Below are 13,156 nucleotides of genomic sequence, written 5' to 3' on the forward strand. Positions count from 1 at the left end.
TATCCAGCTAGGACAACAGTATAATTCAGACTAGGTTCTGCAATGTCCTGGACTGGACATCTAGCAGGTATGCACAGGTCTGGTGTGTCCACTGCATCAGATCCACCACACAAGCATTGCTTTGTCCATGCCCTGTATTATACCTGCTGCAGTGGGGGGCATAACACATCTTACTGCCTAGGTACAGATCATTTAAGTAGACAAGTAGGTCTGATGTATTTTGTAAGTCAGGTGCATCCGATTTTGCTGTGTATGCTCACACAGTATACGCGCTCATGCACCCGTCTGAAAAATTCCTGGTCAAAACCTTGGAGGCCTAGCACCTCCGGTCATATGATGCCTGGTGGCTAACTTCTGAGGGAAGAGTCCCACTTGGGTAGTCATCTATGGGCTCTGCAATAACATTCTGTATTTCCCCACCCCCTAACCCTCTCCCCTTTTGAAATTCTGATCAGAACAAGCTCTGCATAGCTTGTAGAAATGTGGTTAAGAATCAAAGCCTGTGTGCTGTTGCTATGGCTTGAGTGAGTGTAAAACTGGTGATGTTCAGAGTAGCACAGCTGGAATTGTGCTTTTCTGACTGCTAGTATCAAATCCTCGTTCAGCATCCGCTGAACTTCATCAAGATGCTTCAGTATGGGCCCTAAATCTTTGGCCCTTGAAGTGATACTTTGATCCTTATCCCGAGAACACTTCAGACACCTTCTGTCCTGTATACCAGATGTTGTACTTTAGGGACCACAAGTAGAGCAATGAAGAGATACTACTTCTAGAAACAGGGAGGAGGGAAGAAAGAAAAAGGAGGATGTCTCCTCACCTCCTGCATACAGGGACACCAAGTTATCTGAAAAAGTTTCTTCAGTTGCTGGTCGCCGGCCAGCTGGGCCCACCCTTGTATTGCAGCACTCTGGTGGTTTCAGGTGATTGTTGCTCCAATGAGGTGTTTCATGCCTGGAATTATTTCTTTGATGGAAGAAGTAGAGAGCGGGCCCAGGAACAGATGGCTGATAACGACATCTTAATTCTAGAGAGAATGAAAGTGGTATTTCATTATGGAGTGGTATATTTAAATTGCCTTCAGGTGTTAGTTTAAGAGAGTAGAGGAAAAAAGAAAAGTTAAAAAGATTTTTAAGATTTAGTAAAAGGATAGAGTGGTACAAATCAGACCTAGTAATAATGCCCTACAAACCTGTCAGATTGTAGTAATGTGACAAGCGCTAGCTAAAGGGAATCATTGCCCCATGTATGGTGATGGACTTGTTTCACTTTGATGAATCAACTGGTTTGAATTATTAGAAAAATGAAATGTTTGCCCTGGTTCAGAATTTCCAAATGCCCCTTCAGGATAAAAGGACATGCATTATGTCTTTTTAATAATTTGAGAATCAATTTTATGCTATGCAAAATGTTCTCTCTTTAAAGCACTAACATAAATTTTAAAACAAATTCATAGTGCAACTGAGTTTGGTGGCTAATAAGCTTCATTTAAATAATTTCTTTCCTCTTGCTAAACTTTCCTACAAACTGGACTTCTTTTAATAAACATGTAATACTAAAAGTTTATCATGATACTTTCAGTAGGCAGAATCCTGACCGATATAAAAGTCGACATAAATTAGGATTAATCAGGCTAATCCCTCTGTGAATTTATGGTATTTGTGTACAAGAGATTGGAAAACTATCAATTCAAGGACTTGTGTCATACAGAAAGCCACACACTGACATCTTTCTTTCTGTGAAAGATGTCATTGCATTGCTGTTATTTTTGTTGCATATGTAATCTAAGTTGTGTAAAAGACGAATAGAGGTCCATATACAAACACTTTCAATCTGTTTGTATGCATTTGAGGAAAAGCTCTCATAGATTTCTTAAAAACACACAAATTAATATTGCTTACTTTTCAGCAGGGGTAAATTAGGGTCTTTGAGACCTTCTTAGAATAGTCTGGAGTTAAATAATATTGCATGTTTTTCATTTTACTATGATGAATGCAAAGCTATTAAACAACCTTTTAAAGAGTTGGTGTAATTATCTGTAAACAGTAATGTTACAAAAAAAGGTCAAGTTGTCCTGCCATTAGAAGTTTATGGATATAAACTGGATTTATGTTCCCATAAAATGGGCACTGACTAACTAGATTAATTCTACACAACTAAACCAACTGTAGTAATATTTAGAAACAATAAAATGATACCAATTAAAGCAATTTTATTTTTTGTGTCATATTGATTAATGGTGCACTAAAATTAACCAAAGACCTTAAAATCAGAATGGTTGCAGGAAGGCATCCACATCTCAGCATTATTACCAACAAGAAGGAGCAGTTAAGGGAGATGGCCCTGCAATAGTATGAATATTTAATTAATAATTAGTCATGTAATTTCTCCTCAGGAATTATTATCCCTCAAACTGGTTTGTGAATTTAATTATTAGCAGCCTTTTTGTTTCCATGTCCCCTCATTACTGTCAGGATTGATGTAACATAAACTTCATTAAAAATTAAAGCAAGAGTCTTAATTACAAGGCTACCCTGACTGAAGTCAGAATTAGCCAAGTCAGTGATGTGCAAATGAGTGCATTATTTAAGAAACATGCTGGAAGTAGTTATGCTAATGTGGAAGGTTCACAGTAGCAGACCTTTTCACTTGCAGTTGCATATTCATTAAATGCACTATGCAAATTTAATGTAGCAGCCTTAGTAATGCGTTGTTAATTTATTCAGATTTATTGAGTAGGACTTAAAAAAAAAAGTACAAATTTAATTACTCTATCTGCTAGGATGATATTAGGAGAGATAGTGGAGGTTTAAAATGTGTTGATCTGGATTACTGCAGTTTGATGGAGGATGTAGTATCAAAGGACACAATTTTGATAACTAGGCTTGAAAGAATATTTGATTTACTTATGGAATGATCTAAGAAATCACTAAAATTGCACATGCTACTTCCCAATAGGAAAGTAAAAAAAAAAAAAAGTCTCAGTTGTATTAACTTAAGAGCTAAAGCAGTGCTGAGTCCACAGTCTAATGGATGTAATAATCCTACTGAGACCAGTAAAGGTTATGTATGGAGATCTATGGGAAGCAAACTGTCTTTGTGGAAAGTTTACTGGTTGTTATGTGTTCCTCTGCGATGCTGCTGATCATCAAGTTTAACAACAGAAATCCTGTCACTTCGTAACGTTACTGGCAGCACAAGGTAATCTGTTAGCAGTGGCTGATGTGAAGTTTAAATTTCTGTTTTGCTACTTTCTTTATGGTTTGCAAAAAACCCAACAAAAACACTGTAAATTTACCATTGTGGAATAATTCTTAACTGGCACTTTTTTTTTCCCCTATGAAGGCTATACATATGGGAAAAAACCTATATGATTGCATTGTGGTATTCACTTTGAAACCTATTCAAAATAATTTGGACTATTGTGGAAAGACTCATGCCAGCAAGTGTAACGTTGCTGTCGTGACGAACAGAAAAGCTGAGCTAGATAAATTCATTTCCAAATGTCTTTGTTTCTCCCCCTTGTAACAGTTCCCATATTTTTATTTCCCACCTGGTGTGTGGTTTCAGAAAACTAATTGCTGCAAGTGTCTTGTGCTTTTTCAGTAATCGGCTTCATAGCTGGGTATCCATAAAAGTTCAGACAATTTGTAGACATTTGTAAGGGCTAAAGCCTGGACTGCTTAGCTGGGCAATAAGAGCATAAAGGACCCACTCCTTCCTGGAGCGATTAATCCTTGCACGTTCTCTTCTACGTAGGATTGTGTGCTTTGCTCACTACTGGATTGTCTAAGCACCACCAGGCTGTACGTTAGGCTGCTAGCTTGATACTCGCTAAGTAAGCGACTTCTGTTCCCTTGAAAAGGTATGATCCAGCCCCCCCCGTAAGAAAACAGCAAACGGTCCATATGTCGATCTCATTTTAAAAACATAACCAAGTTTCTCTGGCTGCAGGTCCCTGAGTCTTCATGTCAAGGTGTTAGCCTGTGGTAGGCACAGGCAATTTTGCATTATGAAGCCTCTGGGAAAGCTAATCTGAGAAGTTCTTGTTCTCCTACCCTTGTCTCTTGTTCTTGCTGTAGCGAGGCTGCTATCTCCTCTGTCCTCTGAACCACGTTGTGGAAATTAACTTGACTGTTCACTTTTCTTTTAAATCACTTAAAATTAACTGTTGTTTAAAATAATAACAGCAATAAAAATATTTTTTTATTGTGTAGCTGCAGCTTACAAGCAGTGGAATGGACAAAACTGAGTCCATAATTTGATGTGCATTCTTAAGTCTGCATGGATGTATCTTACAAAAACAAGAAACCAAACCAATCCCCAACACCTTCCTCATCTTCACGCCTTCCCTGTGCTTTACTAGTAGAGGCATTTCTGCAGACAAGGCCAGGGATCTTTATTTCTGGCTGAGCGAGTTATTTTCAGCCAAACCTTCTCCTGATCCAGCTAACAAATGCTCTTGTGATGGGATATCAGCTGGCAACACAGGTTTAACATTGAAATTGCCGGATGAGGGAGACAAGGGGCTACTCTTCCTGTCACGCTGCCATCTTCAGTGTATGCTGTAGTGCAGTCTGAGAACTGTGGCCACTGTCACAAGGGATGGAAACAAGTGGTTGGAGGCAGAAAGTCAGCAGGGTCCTTTTGTGGTGACTATCCTGTCAAACATGGAAGTGCACCTACAGCTTCTCTGTCCATGTCTTAAGCTCCTTTCACTGCTAATTATAATTCAGACTCTGTCCATGTTTTTTAATCCATGCTGGAATCCATCCTGTTTTGCCAGGTGGCTTGAGGAATCTGGAGAAATCTGTCAGTCTCTTTCCCCCTGCTCTCATGAACAATGGGATACGTCAGGCATGGGTGAAAAGCTGACTGCCTAACCTATCAGTCTTTATTTTCCCTTCATGCAGCAAAATCCTTTCAGGTAAACTCTTTTTAAACTCTAGAAAGTAGCTATCTTATGACTGCTACACAAAAAGGATATATAGAAAAATATTTGCCACCTCTGATGTCAGGCATCTTGCTTTGAACATCTAAGAAAGAGTCTGCCGGGCATTGCAGGGAGGTTCATCTTCTGTCTTTGAATTGACTGTATGTATGAACACATAGCTCAGGCTTTCTTAAAGTGTTCTAAGGAAAATCTACTCTCTTTGCCCAAACAAGGATCTACGCAGTATCCTACATGTTGCAGGAGTGTTGTTTGACAGGCGTACATGGTGTTATTAAGCTTTTCACCGTGTGGCCTCTGTATGTCAGAAAAAGTAAGGGCTGTGGGTGTGCTGCAAGGCCATTTCCTGCTCCATACAGAGATTCTCATTTCACACACACTTTACTGGAAACAGCTCGCTTTTATAAATTCACATTCACTCTTCTTCTACCTACTTATCCAGTCATCGGAAAAATTCTTCTGAAAAATTCTTCTATTAAAAGCATAGGCCAGCTTATTTTAAATAGTTTGATTGCAGTGAAGTCTTAGAGCTGTGCCTTCATCATGTGGGTGGTGAGATTAAATGATATGCAGTGTATGCTTGGAATAGTTGAATGATTAGGCACTTACATCTGTTTAATTAAACAATGAGCTTCAACCTCTGTTTAATTAAGGACTAGCTCATTTCAGTTGTGATCACATGCTGGGAGTTGTAACACTTTGGTGATTCAAATGCAAGGATATAAGGGAAATAGGTTGGTCTCCTTTCAATCCTTAATAGCCAGTGGTGCACAGCACAAAGCAAATAAATGATTTGCAGGTGGGCAATGTAAGAATTTAGGCATTACCAGGGAAAAGGTATGTTTAAGGTAAGATTTGGGTCAATGTGAAGAATGTGAAATCATACGTGTTGGGTGATGGGGGAAGTGAAGGCTAACAAATACCATTCATCAACTAGCAGTATATATGTTCTAGCTTTACCCCCCGGAAGGTCTTATTGCCTTAACTTTGTCTCTTAAGTACTTTGCCCACATTGCTAAAGGCTGAGGACTTTGCACTCTTCAATGTAATCCTCAGAAAACCAACCCCACTACAAAAAAAGGAAAATGCTGTGTTTTTTAGAAGAAAAAGGAGAAGCTGAGATACAGAGGCTGGAGCTTAGATTTTGAGAATCTTGCCGTATCCAATTTACCAGAATTCATGAAAGAATCTGGGACTGATCTGGTTTCCCATGCTCTGAGGTTGCATGCCAGCTAGCGGACTTCCCTTTCTCTGTCTTTATCATGAATTTGAGGCACACAAACCTTGTTGTGGAAGGAAGCTCAAACCAGTATTAACTAAGAGGGAAAGAAGCAGCAGATAAAGAGAGTGCTGCGTAATGCTCTTTCAGTCCCGAACTGTGAAAAGTAAGTAAGAAATTAGTAAGGAAATATAAGAAACATAAATCTGCTGAAGGGGATTCAGAAAAGCAATTCTTGTGATCAGACTTACACATCTAAGTATCAGTTCAGGCTGGTTGGGAATTCCAGCTTCCTTGTGACTTGTTACCTTCGCCGTCCCTAAGGAAAAAGTGCAAAAAGAAGAGGTTACAGTGAGTAAACGTGCCTGTTTCCACATTAATGGGCATGAGCCCATACTGGAGTATTTGGTGAAACTGAATTAACTTTCAAACTAACATGGAACGTGTTCATCTTGTATTTATCTTACACATGCCTGAAGTCCTGATGAACCCACAAACTGATCATCCTTCCCGGATACCATATGAATAACACCAGAATTACACCATGCTTAAGTTTTATTCTATTCCATGACTGGTCAGACTGGAGAAACCCCTCAACAGGTGAAGTCAGTCCCAACCTGGACACCCCGAGTTTCTAGGGGCTGTTGTGTTTCCAAGCTGAAGTACCAGGCAGATAGATCATTAAAAGTCTGCGTATGCCTGTCTCACAGCAGCTCCAATGTACCTTGTGCAAAGCCAGTCTATTCCCTGTGCTAGCAGGCTTTGAGTCTTGTGGTAGTGCTTGGTAATTCTGCCCTGAAGACAAGGAAGAATTTTGGTGGATGCTGGAGGGACATACAGTGTTATCACAAATGTGACAAGATTTGGGCTTACTGTAGCAACACTCCTAAGTTTAGATTAATATTCCTGCTATCCAGTTTTGAGTCTGCATACATTTGACATGTTTATTATCAACTCTCAAATTCAAGCAAAAGGACGTAGGAATTTGGTTTACAAAAAAATCTAATTAGATATAGTTTTGATTTTCACATTAGCATTGTTTGCTAATATAACGAACTTGAATTTTGAAATAAGCAGTTAGTTTACAAGTAGCTAGTTTTTTATTAAGATAAGGTACTTTTTTCTAAAAAAAAAAAAAATTTTCAAAATAAGCAATTTAATGTGCATAGGTTTAATTTTGGTATATTGGTGTGTGTGTCTGTACATATAATCAAAACAATACTTTCTGGTTGGAAAATGCTAATCAGATTAATCTCAAATGAGAATTGTAAGGATTGAAAAAATAAAAACCTCAAGAATTTTGGCAGAGAGATAGTCTCATGCTTCAGTATATGTGATGACCGTAACTGATACAGTAAGCTGAAGCATTGCTCTCTGAATGGGTTTCTTCCATATCTACCTGCTGTTTCTTCAATCTTCCTCCGTATCTGTTGGTGCATGGTATCTGCTAATAGAGATAAGGTATGAGATTATGTTGCTTTAATGCAGGATGGCGCTTTCTATGTTTTGTATTTGCCGTAGTTGTAGAAGTAGCAATTCAGTTGATGTATACATGTGTAACTTGTCCGACTTCATGCAGTTACAGCTGTTGCTAGACCATCCCTATGGTTTTAAAAAGATGATTCATTGAGAAAGTTAGAGTTCTTGGGTTGTGACGGGAGCACATTATTGAACTGAACCTTAAAAAAAAAAAAAAATTGTAAACCCATGTGGCTTTCTTGTTAAACAACCTTGTGTTTTAGTTTCTTCCTGTAACTTTAAAATGGCTAGGTTAGTCTGAATCCTGGGCAGGCAGAGCAGCTGAAGCCATCGTCTGTGTGAATATCATATCCCAGTGACTAATGTCTCTGCTTTTATGGGTCTTATTCTTTGTTGCAGATTAAATGAGTTTAATCAAGTTCATGAGTTTGGGCAGCCTCTCATCTTCCTGCCTCTCCGTGTTCTCCATCTTCCACCTAGCACATTAACTGGAGGAAAAATTTATGATCTCATTAGTTTTGCATATTGGTTCACTTAGGACAAATTGAAGCTTAAAAATGTCACTCAACTTTGACCTGTTATGAAAGCATTTAACCCACTGAAGACTACTCAGTTGTTTCTGAGCCATTTGACAACTCTGGTGTCTGACGTCCTGTAAAAGCTACGTAAAAAATAGACTCTGTACAGACGCTTCTGATCACCAGGATCACTGCAGATTCTAAACTGGGCTTCTGGTGGTATTTTCTTTGCTGTGCCAAGCCTCACTCAGTGTGTGTTCAGATGTGCTTCCCTGCCAATGCAAAAGTTCCATAATAGTGGGCCAGTATTTGTATGAAACGGGGCAGCTTCTTCCTTTGTTGGCTTATGACCTGCCTGTGCCAAGAAGACTGGTGGTTCTTGTTGTTCTCTCCGTTGTATTTTACAGTCCTTTCCCCATCTGCATTGTCAGTCCATACTTGAATCTTACTGAGGTCATCATCTGAATTTTTGCTGCGGGGAGTTGCAGAGCTTGACTGTATCGTGTGTTACTCTTGGTGACATCTTCCTGTGCAGCAGACGTTTGCTTTGTGTTGCACGAGGGGAGAGCTATTCCAGCACTGGGCAGCTGGAGGTGCAGCTACCCCGGTTCACGAGCGGCCTTGTATTGTGGGGATGAAGGACAGGATTACTCGTCCCATTAATTGTGGGGATTACTATAATTCTAGATGTTTCTGTTCATTAGCAGTTTTCAGGGAATGTTAAGTTTATCCCTGAAAATCTCTTCTGTATTTAACTTCTGTGAGGCCCAATTTGAAAAGTTAGGGTCACTCAGGGGCTCTGCAGGCAGGACTCCAGCAAACAACTTGGTAACGAAGAAAGAGGAATATTTGTTTTCTTTAAGCCACCATATCAAATTTCTATTTAAAAAAAAAAAATCAAATATATGCTTGGTTTGGAAAAATCTGTATTTCTGAGCAGTTTCAAGAGTTCTGTTAAATCTGCTGAGTCCCCTTTTCTTCACCTTGTACCAAATGGATCCTGAAGGAGGGTTCCAAGAGTTTTGCTGTAGGGATTGGCTGTATTTTCCATTCCGCTGTTAGCCTTTCCCCTCCATACTGACTTTGCGTGTGAAATTTTAACTCAAGAGAAAGCCTTGCATAGATGGAGATTAATCTCCTGATGCAGTTCTTGACAGCACTAACAGGCTGTGATGTTCTGGGATAATGCTGCACCTCATACTGCCTGCTGCTTGAAGCAATTATTTTTCATGTAAGATGTGTTGGTCCTACACAGGGATTTTTACAGGTGTCTTTGTATCCCATGGCAAAGATTTGAGGCCTGGGGCTACTTTTTCTATGTCGTTGTCGTAATTCCAACACAGATAAGCTATTTTGGGGGCCTCTTCTCTGTCAGGTCTTTGGAATTTACAGTCTGTCTCCCTTGCCCTCTTTGTCAGGCACTAAGGCTCTCTTGCCTTAACTGAAGATGATTTGCCATATGGTAAAGTGGGTTTGCTCTCTATTAAACGTTTTTAATTGCAGTGTGTTTACAAAGAGCTCTGTAAATACTTACATATCTGATGCTGCTAGAAATTAGTTTTATACTAGGTTTTCCTGGGCCTATTCCAAATGATGCTGTTCAGAGAAGTTAAATTACATTTGCTGCCATTCAGAGCTTAATGACAGCGTGCCCAGCATGAGGCTGTATGGCATCGTGCTTTTCACGCATCCATAAATAAGACTTCAAAAGGATTACTTCAAATGATATAGGTGAGTAAGCTCACAATGAGGTCTGGCAGGAATGCTTGCTCTAGTAGCACTGGTGAAATTACTCGTATGATTTAAAGCCAGAAACTCACCCAATGTAATTAATTTTAAACTCTGTTGTTTGCACTAGGATTTTACATTGATTTTTTTTTTTTTCTTTTAGTTACCCCAGTATGACTTCTGCACATAAGCAGAGTCTGATTCTGTCAGAGGTTTTTCGAAAGGCTGCTTGCTGCCCTCCATGAGAAGTTTAATTTGAGAGAGAGAATACTTTCTGCTCCTGGGGAAGCCTGAAATACAAGCATCAGACTTTCTGAAACAATGTTTCTGTAAAGACCTCACTCACTGTAATAGTGAATTGCATGTATAACTGGTGTGTAAAAGCTTACTAGATATCTTAAATATGTTACAGATGTGAAGTGTGTGTGTATGCTAAGTCAGCACGAAGCACCCCAGACAGGAATTGCAGCACAAAGAAGCCTCATCTGGGAAACTGTGTTATGGTGAAGTTCAAAGAATTCTCAGTTGAGTGAAATAAGAGGTGGGCTAAATGATTCATTGGACTACATATTGTGTACTTATACAGCTGTCAAAATATTTATTAATCATGTACGAATCCTTAGAAAACTTCCTCTAAATATTCTTGGAGGAAAAATGAAAAACTCAGGTTATCCAGGGCAACTTAATCTCTGTAACGAGCAGAGAATATTCCACTCAAATTCCTACTCAACAGGCTAAGCTCTATTTTGGCAGCCAATTTGTTTGTGTTTTTCAACCCAGGTACAGGCATTTAGTATCATCTCTTTTGCAAGTATAATCATCTGTCCATATCAAGGCATGGAAGGAAAACTTGACCTCAGCAACATCTGAGAATCATACCTGCATTCCCTCTTTATCTTCACCGACCTGTTTTGAAATGCAAGGAAGGCCAAATTCACTGGTATGTGTTCCAGCACATAAAAGTTATCTTTCCTTGGAGCAGTTAGATCATTTGTGTCTGGAGGCTCTGCCTATACTAAGATCATGTATACCTGATTTCCCAAGCGTGCTGGTTTAGCTAGAGACACAGAGCTACACTGGGCCACTTGACTGACTGACCCATGGTTTGACCCCGTCAGACATTTCAGAGAGGTTTCTTCTTTTCTCTGAATTCAGCTGGCTTCCTGCTTTGCCACGTATCCTATTAGGTTGGTTATACTGCTTTTCTGCTTGTGTCACAATGCTCAGTGGAGTGCTGAAATCATCTGGCTGTGGTACGCAGCCCAGTCAGCAAGTGCCCTTTATGTTGGGCAATCAGAATGGTGGGCGCACAACACGGTGAAGGAATTGACTTTGACCTTGGTTTTCGATTTTCCCTTCTCCTCCAAATTGACTCTCTGCGTTTTTTGTTGTTCTTCTTCTTGGAGACTTGGTGCTTGATGATCACTAGAAGAATGTGTTCAGGGTGGAGATAGAGGGACCTCTGTCTGCTGGTGCTGAGAAACTGGTGTGGTTTTAGCAATGCTTGCGATCAATGAAAGCCTAGCTCTAGTACAGCAGAATAAGGTGGGTGCTAGATAAATCGTTAGAGAAATTATTTTGGAAAACAGTGGAAAGAGGGAAAGGCTTAACATGCTTATTATTAACATTCTACTCTACACCTGCTATCATAAAAACAATGCACCTGTAAAGTGGAAACTCTTGGTTGAATCCTTCTGATACAGTTAATAAACATTGGGGAAAAATAAGTAGAAAATAACTACAGGCCCAGAGACTGACATCAAACTAGGATACTTCAGTCTTCGCTGAAATTCAGACTCTTGGGAAATGCTAACCTTGGTTTTTTAGCTAGCCAGTGGTAGCCTTCAAGCTGCCCTAGGCTTCTCCATGAATATTCTTTAGATGCTGCAGACATGAAAAATACTGTAGGTCTCTTTTGTGTTTCCTGACACCTTCTGGGTGTCTTGCTAGTTGCTGCTCTGCTCTGCAACACCAGTGTGGGAAGGGCTATCATCAGATGTATAAAAGCTGTGCTGGGAACGGGGTTCAGCCTGCTTTGTTACACGACTACAAGTGTTGGCAGTATGAAATGGGAAAGTGTGTGAGGAACCTCCACTGTTTTTGGAACCATTTTGTGTTGCTTCTTTTATAGAAGTAGAACACTGGATGCTCTGCAGACTGATCACAGCTATTTATTTGCAAATGGGATATGCTTTCCCTATCTTCTTATTCTTGGATGTAGAACATTATCATAATAAAATAGGTACTATTTAATTTAATGAAGTCTTTGACTGTTGAGTGTCTGTAGCTTGGAGAGGTCAGAGCAATGACGAATAGTTTCAAAAAGTAGTTTTAGGGTAGGATTCCACAGCTGCCGTGGGTATTGGGCATAAATGGCTTGGGTAAAGGAGCCAGGGGATGCGGGGTACCCTGTGTGGGAGGAGACTATGAACTGCAACACCATGGCAGCACCTTACTGAGGAAATTCAGGAGGAAGAAGTTTGGAGAGAAGAATATTCAGAGCCAAATACTATTCTGGTGTAAGTTGCTTTAGCTGCACTGGTTATGGAGAAGCTAGGAAGGCTTGTGCGTTTTGAAGACGAGCATTTGTATCACAAGAGAATTTCTTCTGCTGGGCTTTCTGACTGTGAAACATTAGGGCTCTAATGCACCTTGATTCTCTAGCCTCCTTTAAGTTTTAAATGTCTGTCTTTTGGGTATGGTCTTAATAGACTAGGGCTTTAGGACCAGTTTCTCTGAGAAGCGGTACTGTTCAAGAAGGGCCCTTGACACTGTTCTGACTTAATGCTAGACACATCTGCCGCTACTTGGACAAAATTGACATTGTCTAGAGAGCAAAGCAATCACCTAGTGTAGCATTACAGAGCATTTACACTTGAGCCATGTTACCAGGCAGTAAATCTTGACCTTTAGGAGTTCAGAGATTAGATTTCTTTGCTACAAGCGCTCAAGATATTGTTAGGCATTTGTTGCTATTCAAAGCAGATTTCAGGGGTTACCTGTGGGTTTAAATTATAGCATCAATCATTTTTGGAAGGTTCTTTTAAAGCTGAGATAGCTTCAAATAAAAACTAGGATTACTTTTACATTTATTGTTAGTAGATGGCAAGAAGCAAAGGCGGGGGGAGGAAGGGGTTGTGGAGGCATAAGACATTGCTCTAAGTTTCAGTGTTTATTTCTATGCAAATGGTTATTTTACAGCATTTGGAGCGAAATGGCTTCTTTTCAATGCTGTCAACTGATGCACTTACTCCAATGGGATAA

At 39.8% G+C, this 13,156-nt stretch overlaps 1 long non-coding RNA gene across 1 annotated transcript in view; it reads right to left on the reverse strand.

Moving 5' to 3' along the window:
- Nucleotides 1-986: 986 nt before the first annotated feature.
- Nucleotides 987-13,156, reverse strand: part of LOC115341398 — an 80,995-nt gene continuing 68,825 nt past the window's right edge. The window contains exons 4-5 of the long non-coding RNA XR_003923385.2: nt 6,419-6,486; nt 987-1,024 (exon numbers count right to left, since the gene is read on the reverse strand). This is a non-coding gene — a long non-coding RNA (uncharacterized LOC115341398). The remainder of the gene's footprint in view (nt 1,025-6,418; nt 6,487-13,156) is intronic.

Source organism: Aquila chrysaetos, chromosome 5, assembly GCF_900496995.4.
Source record: "Aquila chrysaetos chrysaetos chromosome 5, bAquChr1.4, whole genome shotgun sequence".
NCBI classification, from domain to species: Eukaryota; Metazoa; Chordata; class Aves; order Accipitriformes; family Accipitridae; genus Aquila; species Aquila chrysaetos.